At 40.6% G+C, this 12,545-nt stretch overlaps 1 protein-coding gene across 2 annotated transcripts in view; it reads right to left on the reverse strand.

The window, feature by feature from the left end:
- cdh8 (cadherin 8) overlaps positions 1-12,545 on the reverse strand; it is a 115,570-nt gene that overhangs the window by 44,303 nt on the left and 58,722 nt on the right. The window lies entirely within an intron of this gene.

Raw genomic sequence — 12,545 nt, forward strand, 5'->3', positions numbered from 1 at the left:
TATGATATAGACGATGAAATCCCCAGATTCTTTGCAATTTCATGTTAAAAAAACATTATTACTCAAAGTGTTGCACCACAGTAGTTTTCATTGCAGTCTTTCTCAGAGGTAAACCCCCTCCACACCTACACCTCAGAATGCCTCAGCCTCTCTGTGAGGCTCTTTTATACCCTAACATGCTACTAACCTGTTTTCCAGTTAACCTGAAAAGTTATCACTGTTGTTGGTCTAAAATGCCATCCAGTCTTTTCTTGCTTCTGTCCCAACTTTTTTTTTTTTAATTTGTTGCTTGCATTAAATTCAAAATGGCCACATCATTAACATTAAAAACGTCTCAGTTTCAACACATTGATATGTCATGGTGACCAAAGTAATGCAGAGTCCTTCTTTACTCCACTGAGCCAACTAAGCACAATCAGCTCATTCCTTTCCCCTGGCGACTTAGACAAAGTCATGCATGCATTTATTTCTTCCGGACTCGACTATTGTAATGCTCTTCATTCTGGCATGAGCGGGCGTGACATCCAAAGGCTGCCATCATTCTCAACGCTGCTGTCAGGCTTTAAACGAGTACCAAGACAAGTGACCACATTACACCTGTCCTTGCTTTCCCTTCACTGGCTACCTGTGAGTTTGAGAATTGATTTTAAGATTGTGTTGCTTGTTTTTAAAGCCTTAAACCGTTAAGGTCCCACCCTGCATCTGTGATAAGCTGACTCCCTATGAGCCTGACTGCTGACTGAGATCCTCCAGCAGGGCCCTACAAGTGGTTCCTAAAACATGACTGGTCCAGCTTTATTTACTATTTTTTCTTCATTATTTGTGTGTTAAAGTGTTTTATAATTAAAGTTATTATTATTATTTGTATTCTTCTTATAATCAATGATATATTTTTTTTAATTTACAACGTCCCAACCTCTTTTGGAGATGGGGTTGAAAAACAAATTGCAAGGCCTCACATTTGAAAATAAAATGCTGTTTCTTAAATGGGTACAACTAATGTAAATAAAACACAAATACTAAGAGACCTTCTAATACTAAGAAGCAGCGGCTGTTGATCATTGGTATTCTTGGCTGTTTCTCAAGCGGTAGGTCAGGGGTTCGATCCCCAGCTGCACCACATGCCGTAGTTAAAAAGTATGCTTGGGCAAGACACTTGACCCTAAATCGCTCCTATTGCTTCTTCAGCGGCGTGTGAATGTTTATGAAAGGATGAGTTAATACTGATGGACACTTTGCATGGCAACCTCTGCCATCACTGTGTGAATGTGTAGGTGTGACTTGTGGTATTAAAAGTGCTTTGAGTAGTCAGAAGACAAGGAGAGTGCCATACAAGCTCAAGTCCATTCACCATTCACCAAGTCCATTCAGATATTTAGATGATGTGCTTTTCAACATTTCAAATATTTGGAGTGGGATTGGAAATTTCGATATTCTTTCTCTACCCAAAATTATGGAACATCCCCAAATCAAAAATAATAATGAAATATAGTTTTGCTCTTTTCTGTCCTGTATTTCAACCAGCCTGTGTACCAACCAATAGATTTGATCTTCATTTACCACTACCCTCCCCACATGCCCTTAATTCTTCTTCCAGTTGTGTGTCCAACAGTTCTGCCGTCAAAGTGTCAATTACTTGACGTATACTGTATGTGAAATGACTTCAGATCAAATACTGTATAATTGTTGTTTGGACTAACAGGCCAAACCAGACATGTCAGCTTTGATTAGCATTTAGCTCCTTGTAAAGCTAGCAATCGTCATGTTACGTTAGCCAGTGTACATATGAACATGGCAGTGATGGATGTGTCTCACCCTCATTTAAACCATAGCAAACCTCTACATGCTTTTAACAGCTATTAGTCTCTAAGAGCACTAATGTGGGCTACAAAAAGGTGTGCTGTGTTGTCTAACTGCACTCTGAAGAAGGTCAGAAGATGATCCGATTTGTCTTGAGCCTTTTCATTAAGAGCAAACATCATCACTTACGAAGAAAAAAACACCTTTTCATCCTGTCAGGTGTTTGTCCAATTAAAAGTTGGATGTCTTCAGTGAAGCTGGTAGTTAGCATGAATACATGTTTGTATTCTTACATTGCTTAACGAATATCTCCATTCCTTTAACACTGAAGTAATTAGCCCTTACCTTCACACAAACAATGAGCCTCTTTATTAAACCAGCACTATGAAGAGTTTACAAAAAACCTGTGCAAGGACTCTCATGCAAATGCAGACTCAAAGCTAAACGCTCAAGGCGAATCGCTAAAAAAGAGGAGCCACAATTTAGTCCACCATTCACGGCTCTATTATACCGCATCAGCGGGGGAGAATGCACTGAAAAACTGAACATAAAGAAACTATTACTGCAATTAAACTCATCCCTTTTAATTCACAGTGACCTAGCATCTTAACAGTCCTCAGTGTGAGCCTGTGTGTGTGTGTGTGTGTGTGTGTGTGTGTGTGTGTGTGTGTGTGTGTGTGTGTGTGAGAAAGAAAAAGAAAAGAGAGGCTGACATGCTGACAGGAAGCTACAGATGGTATGGTAATTGTCTCTGTGGAAGATGTTTAGAGGTGTTCTGACATCAAAGAGCGATGTCCCTGGTCGCAGACGGCTCAGGTCCTGCCACGGAGACCTCAATCTGTCCACTGCAGAGGAAAGGGGCTTGTAGTGGGTATCAGCTGTGGTTATGACCATAATTTGATTCAATCATGTTTTAAAGAGGTTATATTATGAACTTTTTGGGGTTCGTATATTTAATCTATGTACCTACTAAAGTATATTCACAATAGATAAAGTTCTCATGTTTTCATGTTCTGCCGCTCCATGCACCGGCTCACTTCTGACTCTCTCTCTAAGGCTCTGAAGTGCCCACTTTCAGAGTCCCACGTGTGCCAAGTCTGATCTGATTGGTCGGCCTGTCGGCTCTGCTGTAATTGGTCAGTCGCTCAGCACGGTTCTCGGAAATGTCACGCCCCTTTTACCATATTGGGAATGCAGCCACTCCCGAGGGGAGCAAAAACATTAGCACCTTAGCACTACTGTGCTACCGCAGGCTACGGCATATCGTGGGCGTGCTACAGAAGTTAATGGGCGTGCTCCCTGGCTTACATGTTGAGGAATACACACAGTCAAAGTTCATACGATTTTGTATGAATGGGCATTATAATCCCAGTTTGTCCAGCCTAATGTTTTCAAAGCAATGCCTCATTATTGACTCGTTTAAACTATTAACATCAATTCACACATGAAACATAGAAAAAAAGAAGAATAGACCAAGCACTAAAATATTGATTTATTGAATTGCACTGGGGTTTAAAAAGTAAGAATTTGTGATTTACAAAGAACTTGTTTACTGATATGTGTGCAGCCCAGGGGGTGACTTATGATGCTTTTTACATAAAAAAATGAATCTAAACAAACTTTGGAGACAAATATTTTATCTTCAAAGAAAACTATTGTAGTATAACTACTGCAGAAAAGAAAGGGCCTTTCATAATGCTCTGCACCTTCTTCAGATCCTTGCTTTGGAGCTTTTCCTTGTCTTTTCTGACGTCAGGTACACGTGTCAGCCATTGATTAATAGTCGCTGCCGTGTCTGTGGTCTTGTAACAGCAAAACAAAGCAAAAGCCACCTTTGCACTCTAACTGGAGAAGCAGTTTCACTGTTGCAACCCAATTATTTCACAGCGAGAGAGCCTCAAGTGCTCCTCTGGGACCGAGGTGTTCGAGTAATTCATCGTCTTATGATGACCCACGCTGTTGTGTTGCCAAAGCTTACCTTGTAAATTCCATAGTGCTTGTTACACCCCGTGCCTTTTGCAGTGCTTAGATCACAGCAGATCAATGAGCTCACTTTCTTTCTGTGTTTCTGCTCGCTGCGATAGCACCGGCAAAAAAAAACAAAAAACTGCATGTTATAAGTTGATGTCGGCTGCTGATAGAGTTGGAGTTTTCTCTCCTTGAATTTACTGAACTGCCACTCAAGTTATACCTATACTCTAAATTTATGCAAACTAAATTGTGAGACTGATATTCCATTTAATTGTCCATTTGTGTGTGTGTGTGTGTGTGTGTGTGTGTGTGTGTGTGTGTGTGTGTGTGTGGTTGTATATCTCATATTTTTGGTATCTACACATCATGACACCTCATGTTATCCACGTGCACTATGCACAGCTCTGCCTGAAAGCCCTGGCATTATGTGGAAATGTCCCACAAACATAGCTAGGTGAGTGAATTATCAAATAAATTGGTTGACAGGATGTAAGAACACATAATTATATGAATTATATCGGAAAGATGTGCACAATAATCCAAATTGGTGCACTCGTGCAGTCACGCTGAGAAGCGAATCCCGCCCTGTGTGCCATAGGTGTTTGCCAATTGTCAAATGAACAAAAATGAGAGACAGCTAAGGAAATTGCACCTTCTCTTTCTGGAGATACAGAGTCTTATCTGCCTTAAAGTTAAATTACTACGGCTTCACAGAGAGGAGGCAGCCATCTACACATCCTTAATTATGAAAAGTACGTTCGTACTCCTAAAAGGTGTCTGACTGTTGCAAACAGGCTTTATAAATTCAGTTAAACTATGGATTGAAGTGGGGGAATTGAAGGGTGGGGGGGGGGAATTTTCATAAAAACAGTGGAACCGCTGAAGCATGAAATAGCTCCTTCTTTCTTTCCCTCCCACTGGGGCAAAATGCTCCTCACCACCCCTGATAAAAAAAAAAAAAAAATGGGGGATTAGGAAAGCTAGTGTTTTGGTCCTGTTTCAAATCAGTGCAGATTAGCTTGTCCTTCCCCTTGATAATGCGCAGAAATTTTTCAGGGACGCTGCAGAAATAGATGCAGCAGTCAGGCCGGGCGATGGGGCGCTGAAGAAACTGGATTGTAGGAGGAATATTGTCTCTGGCTTTTTATTTGAAGCCTGTAGCATTGTGGCGATTACAATAATAGCAACACAACACCTATAAACTTCCAGGGATGAAACGGCTGAATGGTTGCTAAAAACAGATACCATGCAGGGAGAATTAGGTATGACAAATCCTGCGACGGGGAAATGGAAAATGTTTACTGGTGATGCCACCAATGTCCTGTGCAATCTACCTCTTTTAACCTGAGTGAAACTAACACAGCGTTCTTGGTCGGACCTATTAGAGATGTGCAATCATGCTATTTCCCGTCTAAATGGATTAGTGTCACTTTACTCTCGCTGTCGAGCAGATGCCCAGACACTAAACGATTGCGTATAACCTTTTTCCCGGGAAGCTCTGTTGGTTTGGGCAGTAGCCCACAGAGTGACACGCATTAAGCATGCATGAAAATACAGCCTGCATTTATGGTTGTTTTCCCACGCTAAGTGTAATCTCATTATTCACATCCTGAAGTTCAGGGGATTTAATACCATACTAATAATTTAAACACACAGCATTTCCACAGGATTCCATTACTGTCCACAAGGCATTTATGACCCGTTTACAGCTGTTGTTTTTTCTTGGTTGAGGGCCTGTGGTTTCTGAAGGGGTCCCGGAATAAAGACATGGGGGTCTAGCCTTTCTGTTTTATCAACTGACAGAAATAATAGGGCACCCACTTCCTATTTACTCTGTACTCTGGCTCAGTGATAGCAAATCAATAGGAATCTTCCTTGAACCAGAGAGGGGGATAAATTGGTGGATGCAGCCCGATGTGACACACACACACACACACACACACACACACACACACACACACACACACACACACACACACACACACACACACACACACACACACACACACACAAACACGCTGTGGAAGGACACTGCAGCTTATTTCTGTAACGCATTATCCCAAAAGGCAGCTTCATTTCTATAGGCTGCTTATTTCCTTGGATGTATTGCAAGAATAATCAGACAGTGGAAGGTCATAACGATGTAGCTTTGAGTCATCGCAAGACGCTCATTTGCAGACACTAAATGTACACAGCAGGAAGGAAAGGAAATTAATCAGAAAATTAAACTGAAAAACTGGGAGCAGCTGTAGCTGCACATATAGATTTGTTTTTTTGTTTTTTTTTACAAGCCAGGACTCATAATTTCTAAGACTAAAACACCAAAGTTGAGACATCCAGAAAAAACTATTACATATGACATAAGTATGGAAATTGATAAACTTTAAGGCATCCCCGTCCCAAGATTCAAAAAGTGCTGCTGGGTGAGAAAATGAAAATAAGGACTTCTTGTGAAACACCGTGTGATGTGCTCCTTAAAGTGAAACATTACAATACTTTACAAAAAGATACAACATACTTTATGAGAAAGTGCAAACCCTGCATTGACTCTTGAGTACAGTGTTGATATGCACAGAGGTTGTATTTTCCAGCCGATCTAACACGAACATGAGCAGCTTTTTCTTTTTCTATTTCCCAGAATTCCCCCTCAGCATGCATAGTTCAACTAAGCAAAGCACACCACAGGGAGGCTCTTTCAGCTCGAGTACCATCATACCTATAATCATTCCAAAAAAATAAAATAAATGTGTCATTATAGTTCATTTACTGTGGCTCGGGTTGCTAGACTTCTCCACCGTATCCTTCCATCAGAACAAGCATGGCAGCTGTGAAACATCTCAGCTCGGCTCGCCTCGGACCGGCTCAGAGGCATGAAGGGTAGAAGACAGGGGGCATTCATATGTATGCAGGCACTGAGCCATGGAGGAGGGATATCACTGAGGCATGGGGAGAGCTGTGGGCTGCATGAGGCACAGGGCTAACAGTGCCCTGCTGTGAGCCCTACCCGGGTAAAACAATACTGTTTATGTCTGACTGGCTTTACACTGCGGGGGTTGAAAGAGAGAGGCAGAAACACGGGGAAATATGAGGGAAGAGCGGCAGTAGTGCACATACAGCACAGTGTTTTTAGAGGTTTTATTGCAGCTCTGAGGTACAGGTGAAATAAATATTAGATCTAACAACGTTGTCTTTAAAGAGTTGGTTGTCAGGGAAAATCCTTGCAGCTGTTCCGAGGGTCCGGTGCTTTATGTAACAACCAACCGCTAACACTAACAGCTTGAAAAGTTACATGCTGCTCTCTCACAAGATATAAACTAAGATTGCTACGTTAGTCAATGCCTTTACACTTAGGGTTAGTTTATCTCATTCTACAAAACATATTAACACTTAGTCCTCACACACTGCTCAAAGCAAAAAGCTATAAAGTAAAATCAGTTACATCAGAACGTTTCAGTAAAAGTTTGTGTAAAATCAGAATAAAAAAAAAAATGTATATCTGAAAGTCTTGCCTTTGAACAGAGCTTTTCTCAAAGTTATACTTATTTTGTCCAAATTATGTTTTTTTTTTAATGATCTAATACCATTGTTTACTTTTATATTTCTGTTTATTTTTACACCTTTGATAAGCACTTTGTCCCATAAGCCCGGGACCTCAGAAGGCTAAACGTTAACTGGACAAAATAGACCTGTCTACGGGTGAGAAGCCACAAGAGGCATGTCTCACTTTATATCTGACAAAGATGAGGTAAGTCGTTTTTTCAGCTGGAAAAAAAAAAAAACTTTCAGAACACAGTTAGTGTAGAATTACAGATGAGTTACGATCGCATCAGTAGCGAACTCACAGGGGCATGCTTCTAATTTCGAACAACTTTGTTTAAAATGGTTAAGATTTTAATCTCTTACAGCATCGCACTATAGTGGTACAGATTGTATTTTGTAAATGGAGAGTTAGCTTCAGCATCATCATTTTTTCCATAGAGACAGAAGAATGAGAGTTTAGACAGAAAGTGACATCATTACTTTAACTGCTTTAATGTTAAGATTGGCTTTGCCTTGCTCACTCAACCCTTAGGCTCTACAGCTGTCGAACGCAGTTAGCAAGGTCACATCACAATCCATGTAGCATTTACTTCAGACCACAAATTGCTCAATACAAAACATGCATGCAATCTAGACCGTGCAGCTTGTGTAAAATGTGAAATTATGCTGCACCCATGTGTTAGACGCTATGGGATTATATAGCTCTTTTTTCTCCCTAACATACATAACAACATTTCTAAATGTCTGTAGGTTTCAGAAATACTGTGAGCCCTTCTTAGCTCTGTATACTCAATGTATCAAACCCCCCCCCCTTTTTTGAGAAACTGTTGCAAAAAGGCTGTTAGGAATGTAACTAGCATTCAAATGTTTCATTCACTTTGGTTAATTGTATATTGGGAAAATCTACACAGCTGATTGGTCTCTTTTTGCATGCTCTGAAGTATAATTTGATCACTACATAACTGACAGTTCTTCTGTCGTAGAATCAAGTAAAAGGAAGTCTATTGTTTAGAAATTGCAAACTTCAGAATACTGTACAGTCATTGGCCAAATTCATGTCATGAAATTCTTTTTTTTTCTTTCTGTTTGCTTCCTGTAGCTGTCGTTTAGATCAGGGCAGCCTTCAGTCCGTCTGTTCAGCCATCACAACTGTCACTCATACAGCAATGGATTGCAAACTAATGTAATGGTGAAAAATGTAATAATGCCTCCCATGGCAATGACTGTTTAAATGAGTCCAGCCTTTCACTTAGCCACCCTCCACCACTCACACTTTTCTAGGTCAGAAAGATGGTGTGCCAAACCCTTTTTTTTTTCTCGCTCTCTCTTCTGAAATGTCTGGTCTGCGGAGCTGGTCAGTCCCCTGATAGCGCCACGGCGGTGACAGGAAAGTGATTATGTATTGATCATGATCACATAGACACCGGTGTGGCTCTCTCCCTCTCCTGTCTGTGGCCAGAGAGGATAATATAGCTCATGATCAGACTGACAAGGCCATCTCTACAGGCAGAGCCAACAGCACTCTTTCTGGACAAGTTAGCGAGTGTTTTTGATTGAAATGCATGTGCACGGATGAGGTCTGACGCAAGAATTAGGAGGCGATTAGCTCTGTGAGGCAGAGTATTGTCAAATACAAAGTGTGGCTGTGCTGTAGTGTAGCGGGCCAAAGCTCTTGATAACACAGAAAACGCTTGTAACGAGGTGGAGAAAACAAACGTGTCGAGGCATCCTTTCATCCATCCATCCATCCCCGGCTGTATATTCTCTCAGAGGAGAAGATGACATACTTGGAGCGTCGCCAGTTGATTTTTTCTGACTGTAGTCGAAGCCAGTTTCAGATTCCTGGGCTGCAGATGGGGTGTTTATGGCAACGCTGCAGATGGGCATTAAGGGAAACCCTCAAACAAATAAGCATGCTCATAAACAACTGGCATGAGTGAACTTTTTGTCATTTGCCAAAGCAGACCTCACACGCTTCCATTTGTCTCCATTTCCACCAACCGTCCCCTGATGTACAGGCTCTAGACGACTTTTTTTGTTTGTTTGTTTTATAGCTTTATCAGGAGGATGTAAGTATTTCATGGTAAATAAGTGCAAGCAGGAGAAAACATACTTTCCCTGAGCAAATCAGTCTTTATAACAGGACTAATGCATACTCATGCCAGACTGCTTGTTTCAGCAGGGCCTGCAGAACGCAGCGGAGGAACAAATAAATTAGGAAACACCATGAGGAGGCCGAAAAAAAAGGCAGAGATGTATGTTTATTACAGGTGGTAACACACTTTTCAAAATAAGGTAGGCCAAATACAACAGGGTTAGAGAAGGGCTAACAACAAGAGGAAAATATCCTGAACATAAGACATGGTTGTCAGGATCCTATAAAAAAATGGCTCCCAAGAGCCAATGATGGATACGGGACGCTGGGTTTCTGAAGAGGAAGGGGACCGTCACACTTAAGCACTTACATTGTCATTGTTGTAGAACAATTACTACACTTTTATAAGACAGAGAGGGAGCTGTCACAGGGAAACAGTGTTTGGAACAGTATGTGTGTGTTAGCGCACTTGTTTGTGTGGGTCTGACATTCATGTTTCAAGGATTCAGCTACAGAGTCTGCCGCCTTGACGAGCCGTTTACAGCAACGGCGGGAACAAAATAATTAAGAGGGTCCTTTGTTCCCCACTGATGGCCGTGACATATGCTGCCATTTTAAAGGGTTGTGTCATTGATTCACTTTAATTAGTTCATAGAAAATGTGTGCAACATCCAGATAGAGTTCAGGCCTGGGAGTCGAGGACGGAAAATTGGGCACTTCACATGTTTAATTGCTCCCAAGGCATTTACAATGGCAAGGTAATAACAAAGAATAAGGCAAAGTCTATTGTCTAATGAACAACTTTATCACGGCTAAATGAACAAAATGTTGCTTAATTTGAGAACTCTGCCACAGGGGCAGGGGTGTTTAATGTGAATTATGCGTCCTCAATTAAAAAAAGGGGAAAAAAAGTAGGAAAAAAAACAAGTCTCAGCATAACGCTAAAGTGAGCAGGGAGTTCAACTTGTGGTTAATTTTTTTTGCCGGTTCCTGAGAGTGGTTTACCAGAGATCAGAGTTATAACTTAATATTGAAAATGAATAACTCATGTATACACTGCTGTCAAAATGTCTTTACTGGAGCGTGTAGACTGGTGTTGTTCCAGCTGAGAGGCCACCAGTACACAACTCCAAAGTGTGTGTTTCTGTTGGAAAGCCAACCATTCTGTTCATCATATAAAATATACAACAAGGATAAGTTTATTAATATACACAGATCTATGTTACAAAATGTAATGTTGTAGTCAAGACCACACTTACTTGGGCCAAGACATTTAGGGATCAAGACCGAGTCAAGACCAAGACCAAGGCAGGTTGATAACTTTGTGAATGAACCATTTAAATCTGTCTACCATCTAAGAGTAACTCTTCTCTTAGGTTGAAGCTGTAACCATATCTATATAAAACATCTCATAGCAGCAGAGTTATATTTGGTTTGGAGATAACTGTCTGTTGTAAGCAAAGGTTTGCTAAGAATGAAATGTAAGCTGATGTCTTCTTTCTTGCCTTATAGAGATGTACCAAAGTAGCCAAGACTCTGTAGGATGTACCTTCAAGCAGAATATAAGCAAGTCTGTCAACATAGAAACTTTGTCAGTACTTTGTCAGTTCGTGATTGTTAACAATTTGTGTTGTGTTGTAACTGTCTGACCTTGGCCGATTAAACCGCGTTATAATCCACAGTCTGTTTCGCGATTCCATCATTGAATTTATACAGCAGCACCAACCCCCACCCAACACAGGTCGAGAACGAGACAAGACTGTGACAACAAATGTCACTGAAAAATCATCATCTTGTGCAGCAGGCGTGTTACTCACTTAGATTGTAAAACTGGGACGGTTGCGGACGCAATAAATTAAACTACAAATGACTTATTTTATATGTTGTAAAAAATCGCCTTCCAGTTGTGGTCTTGACCGGTCTCGATTTAAACTCCGGAGTGCGAAACAAGACCGAGTAAAAATGCTTTTGATTCCAAGACGAGACAGAGACCTTCAAAGAGCGGTAATGAGACTAAGACCGATTTTGAGTACAACAAGACTGACAAAATGTCACAAAAGTACCATGTCCTCTTAACTAGAAGCTCCTCTGAGGAACTTTCAGTTTGTGTCAAACATGGCACCCTTTGTGGACAAAGCAGCAATAAAGTATTATTAACAAAATAAATATCATCATGCTCTGATTAAGAGTTAAATGTATCATAATTGTGATTGTATGCCTTGAAAAATGTAAAGGCTGTTAATCCCTTGGTCTCACACCTACCCCGTGCAAGCTGTTTTGGACATTAAAAATAACTACAGAGAATCAACGTTTTCCTGAAGGTCTGGTTGGCTTCTGTATGCCTTAAAGCAGCATCAGTATGAATTCCAGTCAGTTTTTTAAAACCAGTAATAATCTCCTCACAGGAGCTTTAAACTCTCTGATTTGAGTATTCTGTTCAGGCTTCTCACAGAAAGCTAGCTGCAAATGTTCTCAGTACTTAATCCTTTTGCAAACCATGAAGCCACATCAGTAAAATGAAATTAAAAAAGAACAGAAGCCGTCTGAAAAAATCTAGACAAGATGACACCGATCACACAGGTTCCAACACACCCGATGATCAGAAAGAGGATGAAGATATTTTTTGCAGTCATATAAATCAGTTCAATTAAAGGTTGGCTTGAGATTAGCTTTAGGGACCCTGAAAAAAAGAGTTATTGCCGATAAATTATAGTTAATTATAATATATCATTTTTAACGTTATTGTGGAAAGCGTATGTGTCAGATCACTAACATGATGAGAATAGATAACGCAATATCTGACATGAAACAGTATGACCTAATAATGTATGTAAAGTATGTGATTAGGTGTAAACTGCATTAAAAATGCATTGTAATAATGGAATACCCACTTTAACTTAAATGCTTTAAAGAACACTCAAGAGTTTTTTTTTTTAGTTTTTTTTATCACTCTGGGGTGTTTTTCAGCTTTAACTGAAAAAGTAAATTTTCTTCAGGTGCCGGTGGGAACATTCAAGTGTGCTATTTCCATATTCTGGAGGCAGCGAGCAGCACAGAGGATGACGTCGCGGAGGAAAAAAAACAAAACAAAAGACAGAGTTGGAGGGAAGCGTTGCCTCTCCCACCTCAGTAACGACTC

This window comes from Labrus mixtus, chromosome 1 (genome assembly GCF_963584025.1).
Source record: "Labrus mixtus chromosome 1, fLabMix1.1, whole genome shotgun sequence".
NCBI classification, from domain to species: domain Eukaryota; kingdom Metazoa; phylum Chordata; class Actinopteri; order Labriformes; family Labridae; genus Labrus; species Labrus mixtus.